General features: G+C 35.4%; 1 protein-coding gene across 1 annotated transcript in view; it reads right to left on the bottom strand.

The window, feature by feature from the left end:
- LOC111510185 (uncharacterized) overlaps positions 1-14,720 on the bottom strand; it is a 101,323-nt gene extending 86,603 nt beyond the window's left edge. The window contains exon 1 of the mRNA XM_074171451.1: positions 14,589-14,720. The gene's annotated coding sequence lies outside the window, so the exon portion shown is untranslated. The remainder of the gene's footprint in view (positions 1-14,588) is intronic.
- Positions 14,721-16,493: the final 1,773 nt, after the last annotated feature.

Below are 16,493 nucleotides of genomic sequence, written 5' to 3'. Positions count from 1 at the left end.
GAATAACATCAACAATAATCCTAGAAGCTTCTGAAAGTATATTAATAATAAAAAAATCACAGTCGTTACTATCTAAAATGTATTATGATGACTCTGTCAGTGAAAATAGTGATGATATTGTAAATCTTTTTGCAGAATCTTTCTCATCAGTCTACAGTGATGAAACAATTAACCAAATTCCAGAATATGAATATGAGACGGTTGATATATGTAGTTATAGCGTTGATATTAAAGAAACAATCGATCTAGTTATGTCATTACCTGGGAAATTGTCTACAGGTACTGATGGAATTCCGCTATTCCTAATCAAAAAATGTATTTTTACCCTGGTCAAACTAATTCACATGATATTCAATATTTCCTTGAAATCGTCGATCTTTCCAGATTATTGGAAAAACAGTTTTTTGAAACCTATTCATAAAAGTGGATCACATAATGATATAAAAAATTATCGAGCAGTCTGTAGTCAATCAGAATTACCCAAATTGTTAGACAGCCTAATTACAAGAAAGCTAACATGGGATTGTAGACATATAATCAATAATCAACAACATGGATTCAGTAGTGGTATATCTACCAGCACAAATCTGCTAATTTATCAACACTGTATAATAAACGCCTTCGAAAATAGACAACAGGTCGATTCTATTTACATATATTTTTCAAAGGCATTTGACCGAGTAAACCACAATTTGTTGTTGCATAAACTAAACGCTTTGGGTATTCAAGAAAACATTCTGAAATGGATTGAAAATCATCTAGCTTGCAGAGTTCAATTTATAAAATATGTTAACTCAGTATCTTCCTCAATCACAGTTCCATCGGGAGTACCACAGGGTTCTTATTTAGGGCCATTGCTTTTCGACTTATTTGTCAATGACTTGGAAGATGTTATTCTTTATGGTGAATTTCTCTTGTTTGCTGATGACCTGATGATGTTTAAAGTTATTCATGACTCAACTCATACAAAATCATCACAGTACGATTTATCTAACTTTGTTCGCTAGTGTAATATAAATCTATGCAATTAAATATAGACAAATGTCAAAAATTAACTTTTTTCCGAAATACAAATCCCATTACCTGGCCATATAAAATCAATCAATCAGAAATGAAAACAACAAACACAATCAGAGATTTAGGAATCACTCTCGACCTAAAAATGTCATTTAAACCCGTGCAAAATGCGGTGGAGCTCCGTTTTGCTGGTAGTAAATAGTTCGATCTATCTCATTTGGATTATTAATATCAGGAAAATGTATTTGTAATGTAGGCACTAAAAAGTTAATCAAAAAATCTAGATAAACCTCGCCATCAACAGTGTCCTCAGAAAAATAAGGGTCAATAATTTTATTGTTAATGCTACCAGCCCAAACGTTAACTTTTTTAGGATATTGAGAGTGAGTCGCACACATCCAGTGAGGATTTTCTCTGCTCCAATATCTACAGTTCTGTCTGTTAACTGTTCCGTTTGAATGAAACGTCGCTTCATCAGAAAACACTATTCTGTTTATGAACTGCAAATCTGCGTTGATTCTGTCCATCACCAATTCACAGAATTCTTGCCTTCTATCAGGGTCATCTTCATTTAACTACTGAACCAACTGAACTTTGTAAGGGTGGTATTTTTCTTTATGCAAAACTCTTAAATTTGATGATTTACTTACATCATTGTCGGCGGCAAGTTGTCGAGTTGTCTTATGCGGATTTTCCTCAAACTCTAGAAGTACATTTAACTTTTTTTCGTCAGAAAATTAAACAGTTCTACCTGGTTTTCCAATATTTTTTACTTGTCCAGTTTCACGAAACTTTTTTTCAATTTTGCTAACTGTAGACTGCGACACGTGTTGACCAGGGTATTTATTATTAAAAATTTCACAAACCTCCTTTTGAGTTTTTGTTTTATTACCACAACCAATCATAATTAAAATGTCTATTCTTTGAGTTTCGGACAAATGAGCCATAATTGAATTTAATACGCACACAAATATTATACTGACGTCTTTTAGTAACTTCAAATACCTAAATGGCAGAAGCCTACTAGATTCATATCAATTGTTTATTTGGCTTTTTGTCTAATATTTTAGTATCTTCAAAGATTTTTTCCAGGATTCAAGGTTCGTGAGGAGTGTGTAACAGGGATGGTCTGTTTAATAGATCAGGTAATTGTCAAGAAGTAAATAATGCTGATCATTTTGAACATTTAATTTAATTGTAAAAATTTATTTTCTCAGGTACGATTGCACCAAACTTGAAAAACTTCATATTGCTGAACAGAGGACTAAAATTACTTTCCAACAAGGTGCCACACGACCCCCTTTGCTATTGAAAATTTTAGAGGGGGTGCTTATAATTCAGAAGGGGTACTGGAGGGGGATAATATTTTCATACTGTAAATTGTCAATTTGAGAATAAAAATCGATCTGTTCCAGGTTTTTTTCACATAGTACATAATAACACTAAAAATGAATGTATTCCATACATATGGACCGCACTGTATGTTCAATATGTCCTAAGTCTTTGCATTCATGCTTTTTAGCGATTCGTGGTTCATGGGGTAGTCAAAAGGAACGGGATCCTTTTGGTGGGTATTTGTCATAACTTGGAAATTTTTCAGGTTAAAATCTAACTTTCATGGATCACTCCAAACCAATAAACAATTCAAATCTTTTTGTAGGGGAGAGCAATCTCTGACTGATCTCACCTGTTTGAAAATTTTCACATCATCGGCAAATAGCAGACATTTTGAGTTCTCGATATAATCTGGCAAGTCATTAATGAACAACAAAAAGAAAAAGGGCCCCAAATTTGAACCTTGGGATGCCCCTGAAGAAGCATGGAATTTGCCTGAGGTATTTCCATCATGCCTAACCACAAAATATCGATCTTGAAGATAGCTCCTGAAAAGATTCATGATATTGCCGGAGAGTCCAAATCGATATAACTTTTGCAGCAAAACACCATGGTCCAAAGCACCTGACCTTTGTTTGCCTCTAGTTTGGTGATGGGTGTGAAGGTTCCTGGTACCAGAGGCGGGGTTTACCAGAACCTAGCGGAAAATTGCTCTCCAGTTAGACTTTAGGAGTAGAACTTGTTTCAAAGCTTTCGGAGACTAGAAAAATCTAGGTCGCTCAACGCTCATTGGATAACGGTCATGAAATTAATGAGAACTGTCTGAAATTGGTACATGACACTAGATTTTTGTATACTTCCGAAAGTCTAGAAATTGCAAAGTGTGGCAAGAGATCTATGAACAGTGATGAAGATCCCAACTTGATTGGCAACTTCAACTGATATTTGGGACCATTGATTGTGATGATAAGTCGGTTGGAGATAGAGTGCCTCTAAAAAAATGCCAATGCAAGAAGGTCAAATATATACAGTGTGACCCATTTTTAATGGAAACACCCCCCTAAAATTTGAAGTTGTAAATCGATTTTAATAATTTTTTTTGAATGTCAAGTACTGAAAGGTTTACCTTGGGACAAAATTTGAAATGTTTATTAAAGTTTCAGGGCATACTACGATATTTTTTCTTAGTCAAAAATCGGGATTTTTTATTAGCGATTTTTTTATTGAAAAAATCACTACGCCACTGGATTCAGAGTGCCTCTAAATAGGTGTGACCAAAATTTAATGAAAAAATATTCATTATTAACAAAGTTATGACAACTCCAAAATTCGAAAACTCACACAGCTAACAGTCACAATATATAATTTTTTTTTATGATTTCAACAATAAAGTGCCGCCAGATAAAATAAAAAACAAATAGCGTAAATATTTTTAATAGAAATAACGGAATTACATTCACTCAATTCAACTAACAATGAAGCAAAAAATTTTTAATAAACGTAACTAATAACTAATTATTGAAATGTTTCGATTCAGTGCAACAATTAATTCTGACTCATATTCTAGTAGCCTCTACTAATCCACCACGTATTTCGATTCATGTGTCGTTGCGCTTACGAATGTTTCTGATTACGTTCCTTAGTTCTTGAGGGCTAATATCTGCACATACCTGTCGAATTCTTACACAAAGTTCATTTCTATCTTTTGAGCGGTTTTTGTAAAAATTCTAGAAATCTCAAAAAAGAAAGGACCAATAATTCGTTCGTTCAATACCCCACACAAGACGTTGATTTTTTGGGAATAGTAGCTTTTACAGTTTATTACCCAGTTAGGATTATCCGCTGCCCAATAGCGATAATTCTGTGATGACACTACTCCATTTGTAGTGAAAGTGGCTTCGTCGGTATATAAAATATTTTTTAGGAAATTTCAATTGTTTAAATATTCCCCTTGGGCCCATAAACAATATTCCAGGCGTCTTGCTTCGTCGCCTTCTTGAAGTGTGTGTAAAAATTTTGGCTTGAAAGGTTTAATATTCTTCGCCTTAAGACATCTCCGAATAGTTTCTCGTGGAATATTCAAATCTAAAGTGGCATTCCTTATACTGGCATTAGGATTATTTCCGAAATAATCTAAAATGATTTGATCATTTTATTTACCGTACAAACCTCTCTAGCACTTCTAACGTCATCTCCCGAAAGGCGTACAATTTCAATTTTCTCTCTTACGCTCAATCTTGCAGCCATGACACAAAATAATTCGAAGAACTGTAAGGTGAATATTGTTGATAATAGTACCCTTGAATCTTTCACAAGCGTCAAACTGTAATATCATTTCCATGGCGACTAAGATTTAAATTGAAATATTAGGTCTTAGTTTTAGTTAATTTGCGTGAAAACTTGAATGTAATTCTGTTATTTTCATTAAAAATATTTACGCTATTTGTTTTTTTTTTCCATCTGGCGGCACTTTATTGTTGAAATCATAAAAAAATATTCTCATGGCTATATCTGTTGATATAGGGTGTTTTTTGTGACTGTTAGCTGTGTGAGTTTTTGAATTTTTGAGTTGTCATAACTTTGTTAATAATGAATATTTTTTCATGAAATTTTTGGTCACACCTGTTTAGAGGCACTCTGAATCCAGTGGCGTAGTGATTTTTTCAATAAAAAAATCGCTAATAAAAAATCCCGATTTTCGACTAAGAAAAAATATCGTAGTATGTCATGAAACTTCAACAAACATTTCAAATTTTGTCCCAAGGTAGACCTTTTAGTACTTGACATTTCAAAAAAAACTTATTAAAATCCGTTTACAACTTCAAATTTTAGGGGGGTGTTTCCATTAAAAATGGGTCACACTGTAGATGTATGATGAAACAGTGTCATACATTCACAGACAATAATCATTCATTGACTGATTGAAAAAGAAAATCAATCCGGTGTGATTATAGTAAATGGATTTACTGCTGTGTGAACACTAAACCGAAATGTTATTTTTCCGGCAATTATTCCCAACCACTCATGGCCAACCGCGTGGGAAGTCAAAACATGCGGATGAAAGCTTATTAACAACAGGCACACGAACGGATAATTTCAGGGGTATAATGGTTTACAGCACATTTAGATCTGCAAAAGGGATGGGCAAACGTCAAAAACTTAATTTATTTGAAATACGCGTGGGTACCATATGTGCATTCATTATGGAAGTTTCAATCGTTTGGGCATGTTTCAATTTGGATGGAATCAGATACTGAGCCATGTATGTCACTGATGCCATTATCTGGAAATATTAAGATATCAAAACTCTCCTTCATTAATTTAATCACCACCCTGTATCCTGTTTGCGTGGTAAGGTTGAGATATTGCAATTCAGTTGATAATTTAGAAGAGGAATTGACTGTTACACAAGTCACACACAAGTGAGAAAAACTGAGAGCTGTTTTGTAATCCCTATGTTTTTGGGTATGCTCAATCCGAAAACGACTTCCATCTTGTCATAGAACGTCATGTTTTTTGTGGTAAGTACTGAACACGTTTCTTTTTCCCAGTGAGTTTCTTTTTGGTAGATTTTCGTTCATAGGAAACATCTGGAAGGTCTCTCTCAAGGTCACTGCCATCATTGAGACACTCCATCTTCCCTGGTATCTTCTTTCCATCTCCTCAATATCTTAGGGAAATCGTACACCTTTCTCTTCACTCAAATCTTCAAAATTTTCTGGAAAGTACTTGAAGTGAGAATGAAGAAAATGTACTTTAAAACTCACTAAATAGGCAACCTAAAGCTTGAAATGCTTTTAAAATTCAACATTTCTTCTATTTGAAGGTCCAACTGGTCCAACGAAAACACTTTCCTTTAACTTTGTCTCTGAGAGGCCGAAAAACTTTGATATTGATCATTGGAAGCAATTTACATCTCTTGCAAGTGATTCAACAAGTTGTTTAATCAATCCCAGCTTGATGAAAGACTTCCGGTCTTTGCACGCGTTACACTACAAAATGTTACCAAGAAAGGGACTCTTTTTGTTCTGATTTATGTTTGCATGATCTGGTATGAACAGATCCATTCAATTCTTTCATCATTTTTTTTCCATACGTATATCTAGTTTGTTATTAGCACATGAATTTCCCCATGTTTCCCATGACTGACTCACTCACTGACTCGACGACCGAATATTTGATCGACTCACTGACTGGCTCACTGACTGACAGACAGACAAACTCACAGACTGACTCGCCGACAGTCGCACAGACTGATTCGTCCAATGATTCACCGACTAATCAACTGCCTTGTTAACTGACTCACTGACTGAAAAACATACTGACTGACTCACCAAATGACTCACCAACTGACTCACTTATTGACTCACTGAGCGACAGACAGACTCATTGACTAACTCATCGACTGGCTCACCGACTATTGGACTGACTCGCTGACTGATCACTGAGTGACAGACTGACCCACTGACTTACTCATCGGAAGACTCTCTGAATGACTCACAATGACTCAAAACGACTCAACGAATGACACATCTACTGATTCACTGACTGACTGACAAACTGACTTACTCACTGACCCATCGACTGACTCGCTGACTGACTCACCGATTATTCAACTTACTATTCAATTGACTCGCCGACTGACTCACTGACTGACAGACATTCATTTGATGAATTAAAATGACATCGACTGACTGTCTTGACTTTCTCACTGATTGACTGCTAGACTGACTCACCGACTTACCTATTGAAAAACTCACCGAATAACTCACAATTACTCAAAATGACTCAACGAATGACTCACTGACTGAGTCACCGACTGACTCACCGACTGACGCATATATTGACTTGCTGGCTGACTCACCGACTCACTTACTGACTCGCTTACTGACTAAACGACTCTCTGACTGACTCTTTCACCGACTGACAGTCTGATTAAATGACTCACTCACTGACACAACGGGCAGAAAATCCAAATTCAAAACATTCCCTATCGATCAGTATATACACGACCCAGTAAAATAAATATTCTTTGAGATATGGAGCTAAAAAACACAATAAAACAGATAAAGCTTTTGGAAAACCGTAATATTTCAAAATTCTCAGCGATTTGACCACAAAATGTTTCGACTTAGGGGTGTACCTTGTCCTTTAAAGGTCCCCTTCGATTTGTTAGATTGTTGGCAGATTAATCAACTAGAGAAACCATCATATGTATATTTCCATAAATACTTCAACTTTCTCTGAGATGTGTTTTATTGAAACTATTTTCTGGTTCGAGTAGAATAACTGAATTTCACTGTTCTGAATGAAACAATCAAAACAGCAAATTCTTTAAAATGACTATTTTGCTCGAATATTTCTAAAAAATGATGTGGTGACTTGCTTCTACTTGAACTCTGAATACTTTTTCATTATCTTGTTGTTAATATCGCAGATGAGCCTCAATTTCCATTTTTTCCAGAGAAAAATACTTTTTTTATATTTGTTGCCAATATATTTTTTCCGTAATTATTCCTTTTTTTTTAAATTCACGACAGATTGGAGATCTTTAAACTTCACTACTTTCGAGTAGCGAAGTATATTATTGCCATGTATTAAACGCCCTCTTCAAGCTTCAACACTTCACGGAAAGCTCCAAAGTAATGTCACTCAATTACTTTTATTGCATTAACTGAGCTTGACAAACCCCCAGCCTCATTTCGCATACACGAAATTCCCATGTCACGTTAGTGCAAGGGCTTTTCAGTTCGGAATGAAGCTCTCAATATGCGCTGCACTCCGCATATCTGCCAACAAAACACGCTATTCAAAAGGCAGATCACAACATGCATTTTTAAACCGGCGCCTTCCCCCACAAAAATCTCTAAATTACACCGAAGTACTCGGCGAGAGCTGGAGAGAAGAGAGACATACTTTTCAGGAACTCGAAGTCAGTATATTTGCTATAAAAGATTCCTAAAGTTACTTCGTTTGTAGATTTTCACAATATTGAAAGAGAGAAAAAGAGTTGCAAATTACCCGAGTATCTATTACTATTACTTCTGGTAGATCCTTCCAGGATTGGCTCATTCCAGGGTGTTTATTCATCCTTCGAAGCTTGATACCAAACAGTTGTTGGACTACAGTAGGGATGAACTACGATGTCTAACAGGCCTTCTTACGGCCTGTTAGACCATCATTTGAATCATATGCAGAGACTCGAACTGTCGGAAGATAGTGTGGCTCACCTCTGTTCGGAAAATGATGGAACAGTAGAGCATATACTTTGTTCCTGCTCCGCTGGGGACCGAATCAGGCTTTTAGAGTTCGGCAGAGCCGTACTCCTACCATCTGACGTGAAAGACCACTCACCGTACAAACTAATCAGCTTCGTTAAGAAGCTGGGTTTATTTGGTCAAGTGTGAATAGATGTCATCCACAATAAACCATTGCGGGTTATGATGGAGGGTTCAATAGACACACTCACTTTAGACCTAACCTAACCTAACCTATCTATTACTGAAATTGAGTTTTTTTGCTTGCTGGCAGATTGTAGAAGATTTCGAATACCCAGCAAAATCGTTTCTATTGAAAAACTGAGTTTCTTTCCGATTCATTGTAGATTTTTTTACATTGAGTTCAACGTTTTCTACGTTAACACGACCCTTGCCAATGATAGTTCAGATAAATTTCAACGCTAGGTCCTTTCCGATATTGTACCATGAGATGTTCAGCTCATAGTTCAATAAAAGAATATTCGTATATCAGAGAGAAAGTCAGTCTGCAGTACGTGGTTTGAACTACCTGGTAGAGTATACTGAAGGTCCTTGACTTTGGGGGTAGCTGAGAAAGGACTACACCAAAATGATGTACCAAATAGCTACCAAACCAGGTTATGGTGAAGCTGCGTAGAATTGCAGGAGTTCACTCTTGCCATCTGACCTGGAAGATGATACTTTGGTGGTGTTCGATTTTGTCTGTGCTACAATAAACCTTTGCAGATTGCAGTGGAGGATATTTTTGACCCAACCTAACCTCAAGGGTGGCTATTGGAGTCGAATATCACTATTATTTTTTGTTGTATAGTCTTCAGAAACCTTGATCGTATGAAAAATATACTTTCGTGTATAGAGAAAATAAAATTCCTTCATTTTTTATTTTGAATGTTTTTCTTCAACTGTTGAATCTTAAAAAAACACGTGTTACGCCAAATTTCTCTCTTTAGCACCCCAAGTCTTCTATTCATTTATTTAGTGGTATAAACGGGATATCTCTATTTTGCAATATTGAAATACAATTGTATATGTATAATAATTAACTAACTCAGTAGACACCAACTCAAAACTAGCATACAGGGTGTTTTTTGAACACCCTGTTTGTAAACGACAACATGTTATTCATAATGTGCATGCCTAAGTCGTTGTTGGTTTTGAAAGCAATATCTACACCTTTGTTGTGCAGAAAATTTGAAATATTCGTAATGGGTTGGCCTAAGTAGGTTCAGGTTCTATAACCTCCATCCTCAGCTGTATAACTTTTATGATAATAGAGAATGTATTAGACTGGTATCGTTACCGTGGTAGACGGCTATTTGTTTCATTATGTTTAGTTCTTCATTGAAATTCGCATTTGACAAGGGAACACTTATCAGTCTGTGGAAGGATGTAATGCTTCCTATGTACCAGGCGACAAAACATTAGTATTATGGATGTCAGTAGAAATAATATCAGCTGATAAACAGGTAATCATCGAAGAGAAATCGTACTATACAAATGGTTGACCGCTATAATCGTTTTATGGCTCTCGATAGCAACTATATTGAATAAACTTTTCACTACTATTCTAAACGAACTTTTGGTTGTCGAAAAGATAAGACAAATGATTATTATCATATATTGATGGATGTAGCCGTTACTATGACAAGACAAGACAGAAATTACCAACTTGAACCATTTAATAGAGTTGAAATTACCAAATAATGAAGAATTAAAAGAACAATTCAAATTAAAGAAATACGAGTATGAACAACTACTTATTAATAGAAAAAAGCAAGTGGCGCTGAATAATATTCGCGAGTCGTCTAAAAAGCTATCTGGGAGCACATCAACACCAATACAGGAAGGAAACCTAAAAAAAAGACAACTACGACGATATCTGCCGAAGAATTCAACAATTACTTTGTGAATATTGTAAATGAAATAATTAATGAAATCCCACCCTCGAAAGATCATTTCTCGACACATCTAGGTAAATCCCCTACTACCGTAAATGGAAATTCACTTTTCATTTATCCTCCAACAGAAGAAAAAATAACTGATATAATAAAATCATTCAAGAATTCCAATTCAACTGACATCTACAACCACTCAGTGTGTATGTATAAAGAAAACTTAGATGCTTTACTAAAACCAATAACTCAGATAATAAATAATATATTAACAACTGGAATATTTCCGGATAAACTAAAAATAGCGAAAGTTATACCAATATTCAAATCAGGAGATACAACATCGATATCAAACCACAGACCAATTGCATTGGTCCCCATTTTGGATAAAATTGCTGAAAAAATAATTGCAATACGAATAGCCTCGTTTTTAGAACAAAATAATTTATTCACGAGTTCGCAGTTTGGATTTAGAAAGCGGAAAAGTACTGCCGGGGCAGTTTTTGAGCTAGCCAATTTCATAGGAGAGCGATTCGAAGACAAAGTATCAACCTTGGCCGTATTTGTTGATCTGAGTAAAGCTTTCGATTGTGTCTCAAAAAATATTCTACTCGAAAAACTAGAATACTATGGTCTCAGAGGTATATCTCTTGATTTGATGCGATCTTATATGACAAATCGAACACAATCTGTGTGCCATGACAATAAATTCAGTAAACAATCCCCAATAGAATATGGAGTACCACAAGGCAGTATTCTTGGACCCTTGCTGTTTCTTATATATATAAACGATTTGCTCTCTTCAATTAATATGAAGACTATCTTATATGCCGACGACACAACATTTTATACGAGTGTAAGACAAGGAGAGAAAACCACCGTTATCCAGGACATAACTGAGTCAGCTAATGATTGGTTCAACGCAAATAAATTACAAATCAATAAAGCGAAAACAGCTTCTATGATATTCTCAAACCAAGTCAATGATGCTCAGTCGTTAAAGTTTTTAGGAATCCACTTGGACAGCAACTTGTCGTGGAAAACTCACACAGACAATCTTTCGAGTAGGTTATCTAAGGCCATTTATTCTATTAGACAAGTTAAAATTAATTTAGGTAGGGAAGCGGCTATCATGACATACCATTCACTATTTCATAATGTTATGACATATGGATTATTAAATTGGGGACACTCTATCTACTTACAGCCTATTTTTTTACTACAAAAAAGAGCAATTAGAGCAATTGTAGGTTTAAACAGATTGGAAAGTTGTAAGCCGTGGTTTGTACAGCTAGGTATTTTGACTTTACCTTCATCAGTCATATATACTAACTTGGTATTCATAAAAAAAATACCAACAACTATCAGACACTTAGTGATAATCATAATCATAATTATGATACAAGAAATATAGACAACCTGCTGATTCCACAATATAAATGAGCAAGTACTAGTCGCAATTATCTAGGAATAAGACTGTTCAATAAATTAACTATTGAAATGAAAGATACACACCTGGAAATATTCAAAAAGTAACTGAAGAGTATTCTGTTGAGGAAAGCCTACTACGAAGTAAATGATTTCGAATTGTCCTAAGTTAATTTGAATTACAATTCCTGCTATTTTTTCATTCTTTTGGTTAAATTTGTTTCAGATTATTACATAATACTCCTAACTCCTATTTATAAATATGACTTACAGATTTGTTAATAATCTATACGGACCTTAATATGTTTATGTTTCACTTTTAAATTTTGTTTCATATGTCATGTGTTAGTAATCATGTTGTAATTTTACAATGTAAATGGTTTATAATTTACAATTTTATATATGTCATATATGTGTATTTTATGTGACTTGTTCAGACACCATGGTGTACTCGTGACCAATAAAACAAATAAATAAAATAAATAAATAAAAAATATGTGGTAGGAGATCATGATGAAGAGAGAAATGAAAATTTCTATGTTTTTTACCACGTTTATTTGTAACGTTTCGTTTAGATTCGGAAACTTGTGGTTGCATGCCAAGGAATGGTTTGAAAACGTCGAATCATTTTTTCCCAGTCTGAAGGACCTTTTATGTTCAGCATACCGTTTTTGAAAATTTCGTCCGCATTGTCCCACATAAAAACTATTACACTCCGGACACTTAAGCTTATAAACTCCAGATTTTTCCAAATTGTCGACCTTATCTTTGGCATTGAAAAGAAAATGAGATAACCTGGCAAGTGGTCTGAATGCTACTTCCACATTGTTTTTTCTGAAGAAACCTGCGATAATTTCTGTTCTTTTTCCAAAATATGATAGCGTTACCCATTTCTTGATTTCTGGTTGTTTGACCTGAGGATATATTAATCTGCAAGTGAATTTCCGGCTTTGTTTCCTTACTAACTTCTGGATAGTATCTGCGTTGAAACCGTTATTATGACCTATCTGTATAATTATATCAATTTTCCTAGCTAGATTGTCTGCAGACAAAGGCAGTGAGAATGCTCTGTGCAGCATTGAATTGTAGACTGCTAATTAATGACTGTCTGGATGGAAAGAATCGCTTGGGATGGTGATGTCTGTATAGCTAGGTTTTCTGAAAACATTGAACTCGACTTTATTCTGATTGTGTGTAATGGCCAGGCCTAAGAAATTTTATTTGTTTCTCTATCTCTGTTTCGAGTGTGAACTGAATGTTGCTATTGAGATTGTTCATGAATGTCATAAATTGGTTCAGCTGTCGTGTAGTACCTCTGAAACAGGCAAGAATATCGTCTACATATCTCTACCAAAAATGAATATGTTTTTTACCCAGTTCGGAGTTTACTATCGTGGTCTCCAAGTTGTTCATAAATATGTCTGCTAAAAGTGGACTAAGGGGTGAGCCCATTGGTAAACCTGAATCCTGTTTATAGAATTTGTTGTAACTCTGATTCAGGCACAAATCGAAAGCTGTTGAAACCTCAAAGGAAGTGATATGGTCTACTTTGGCTTGATTTGATCTAATATGTCTAAAATGAGGGGCTTACACTCGTTGTACGGTATGTTGGAGAACATACTCTTTACATCGAATGAAACTAAAATTGAATTATGTGGCGTGGTTTGGTTCCTTATGTTATCTACCAAAGTCAGTGAATTTTTAATGCTTTAAGAGAATAACCCTATAAGACCGGTAGTTTCGTGTATAAATAGTCCGGTAAGAGAACTAGGAATACGACTTAACAAGTTGTTCAAAAATATTACCAATTTCGTCCCACCTCACAGCATTAAAAATTCACTGACTTTAGTAGAGAACATAAAGAACCAAACCTCGCCACATAATTCAATTTTAGTTTCATTCGATGTAAAGAGTATGTTCTCCAACATACCGTACAACGAGTGTAAGCCCCTCATTTTAGACATATTAGATCAAGCCAAAGTGGACCATATCACTTCCTTTGAGGTTTCAAAAGCTTTCGATTTGTGCCTGAATCAGAGTTACCTACAGTTCAACAACAAATTCTATAAACAGGATTCAGGTTTACCAATGGGCTCACCCCTTAGTCCACGACATACTTATGAACAATTCGGAGACCAAGATAGTAAACTCCGACCTGGGTAAAAACATATTCATTTTTGGTACAGATATGTAGACGATATTCTTGCCTGTTTCAGAGGTACTCCACGAAAGCTGAACCAATTTATGACATTCATGAACAATCTCAATTAATTTACTCTCCGGTTTTTAAATTGGAACGGTAAATTCAGGTACTCAATCAAGTACCTGAATGGTGTATATTAGCGAATGTAATGAATTATTCTTAGTTTATTGTTTAAGTTTGAAAATGTCCATATAGGACGAAACTGCAGTAACGTTAGTTACAAATAAAAGTGGTAAAAAACAAGAAATTTTCATTTCTCTTTTCATCATGATTATTATCATTGATATTATTATTAAATTGTGCTTGCTTCACCCCCAAAGAGTGATTTTACATTACTCCTTTACAAAAATGTCTTTGAATGTGATAACCTCGTTTCTTGCGCGAATTCGAGTATTTGATCTTTTTTTCAAGTTCACAAAGATACGCCACAATGGGAAAGTATATAAGATGACTCACATTCAACGTAGCTCCAGGCGTACGAAAATATCTGAACGGCGGCTTCCGGTCCTTGATGTACTGGTATACCTTGTTCTCTCCTTTCTTCCATTCCACCTTGTAAAGCTGTTCCGGCGGAACGCTGTGCTCGCACTTGAGTATGACGTCCCCCCTTTTATCGCGTATCGCGGCATCATTAGTTCCAGACGCTCTATCGTACACCAGACTCCTGGAAAAAAACAACTGGATGTTATCCTAGGTTATTTCTGCGGGGGTTGCATTGTAAATGTGCTATTTTGACGAAGACTTTCTAAATTGAAATAATTTGTCTCATTTAGTGAGAAGTAATGAAACTAACAACATTTGTTTGAAGGTGATTGACAATGTTTCGTGATGAATTTCACTAGTTCGGACTTCCATTGTCTATAAAATGATTTGAAATCCCTGAAACAAGTAAAAAAGAATAATTAAAAAAGAATAGTTGAAAATAACAATTATATTAAGCAACAATAAACCTGAAATGAAATGATAGTAAAATAACCTACAAGTAAAAATATAATAATTGAATAAATAAAAATTAAAGGAATGCAAAAAAAAAGAAAATAATAAAAATAAAAAAGTGTAGAGATTCCAAGTCACGTTAGTTCACGACGTTTCGATTGTTGGTATCTACAATCGTCTTCGGGTGATGACTGGACTGATTCCTCCGAGAGATGACTATTTTATAGGTCGTTGAAATACTTTCACTTTCTCTACTTTCCATTTTCCGCTTCACTGATTCCGTGAGAGATGACCGATTTGGCGGGAGTTGGTCATTTCTCGTTTGATGATGGGTTTCCATATGTTTCGTATATCTACGCTGGCCTGGCTGAATACGTTGTTGGACAACATGTATGCGGCTTCCTTAAATTTTCTCCTGAACCAATGTTCCTCTCTGTGCAAGATCTCAGCTTGGGACCACTCGATGTTGTGTTGATGGGTCCAAACATGGTCTGCTATTCCTGATTTGCTGGTTTCTCCTCGCTGTGTGTGCTTCTTGTGCTCGGCAATGCGAATATTCAATGGCCTCTTAGTTTCACCAATATAGGATTTTCCGCACTCACAGGGTATCCGGTAAATGCAATTCTTGGAAACGCGGACTGCGATTCCAAGAATTGCATTTACCGGATACACTGTGAGTGCGGAAAATCCTATATTGGTGAAACTAAGAGGCCATTGAATATTCGCATTGCCGAGCACAAGAAGCACACACAGCGAGGAGAAACCAGCAAATCAGGAATAGCAGACCATGTTTGGACCCATCAACACAACATCGAGTGGTCCCAAGCTGAGATCTTGCACAGAGAGGAACATTGGTTCAGGAGAAAATTTAAGGAAGCCGTATACATGTTGTCCAACAACGTATTCAGCCAGGCCAGCGTAGATATACGAAACATATGGAAACCCATCATCAAACGAGAAATGACCAACTCCCGCCAAATCGGTCATCTCTCACGGAATCAGTGAAGCGGAAAATGGAAAGTAGAGAAAGTGAAAGTATTTCAACGACCTATAAAATAGTCATCTCTCGGAGGAATCAGTCCAGTCATCACCCGAAGACGATTGTAGATACCAACAATCGAAACGTCGTGAACTAACGTGACTTGGAATCTCTACACTTTTTTATTTTTATTATTTTCTTTTTTTTTTTGCATTCCTTTAATTTTTATTTATTCAATTATTATATTTTTACTTGTAGGTTATTTTACTATCATTTCATTTCAGGTTTATTGTTGCTTAATATAATTGTTATTCTCAACTATTCTTTTTTAATTATTCTTTTTTACTTGTTTCAGGGATTTCAAATCATTTTATAGACAATGGAAGTCCGAACTAGTGAAATTCGAAACTAACAACACTACGCATATGTAGATAAGGACGCTTGAT

The sequence above is a fragment of the Leptinotarsa decemlineata genome, unplaced genomic scaffold, assembly GCF_025532065.1.
Source record: "Leptinotarsa decemlineata unplaced genomic scaffold, Ldec_3_MD MMD2_tig00000010_RagTag_RagTag, whole genome shotgun sequence".
Lineage (NCBI taxonomy): Eukaryota > Metazoa > Arthropoda > Insecta > Coleoptera > Chrysomelidae > Leptinotarsa > Leptinotarsa decemlineata.
The sequence above is the reverse complement of the archived record's forward strand: the minus strand, read 5'-3'. Positions and strand labels throughout refer to the sequence as shown.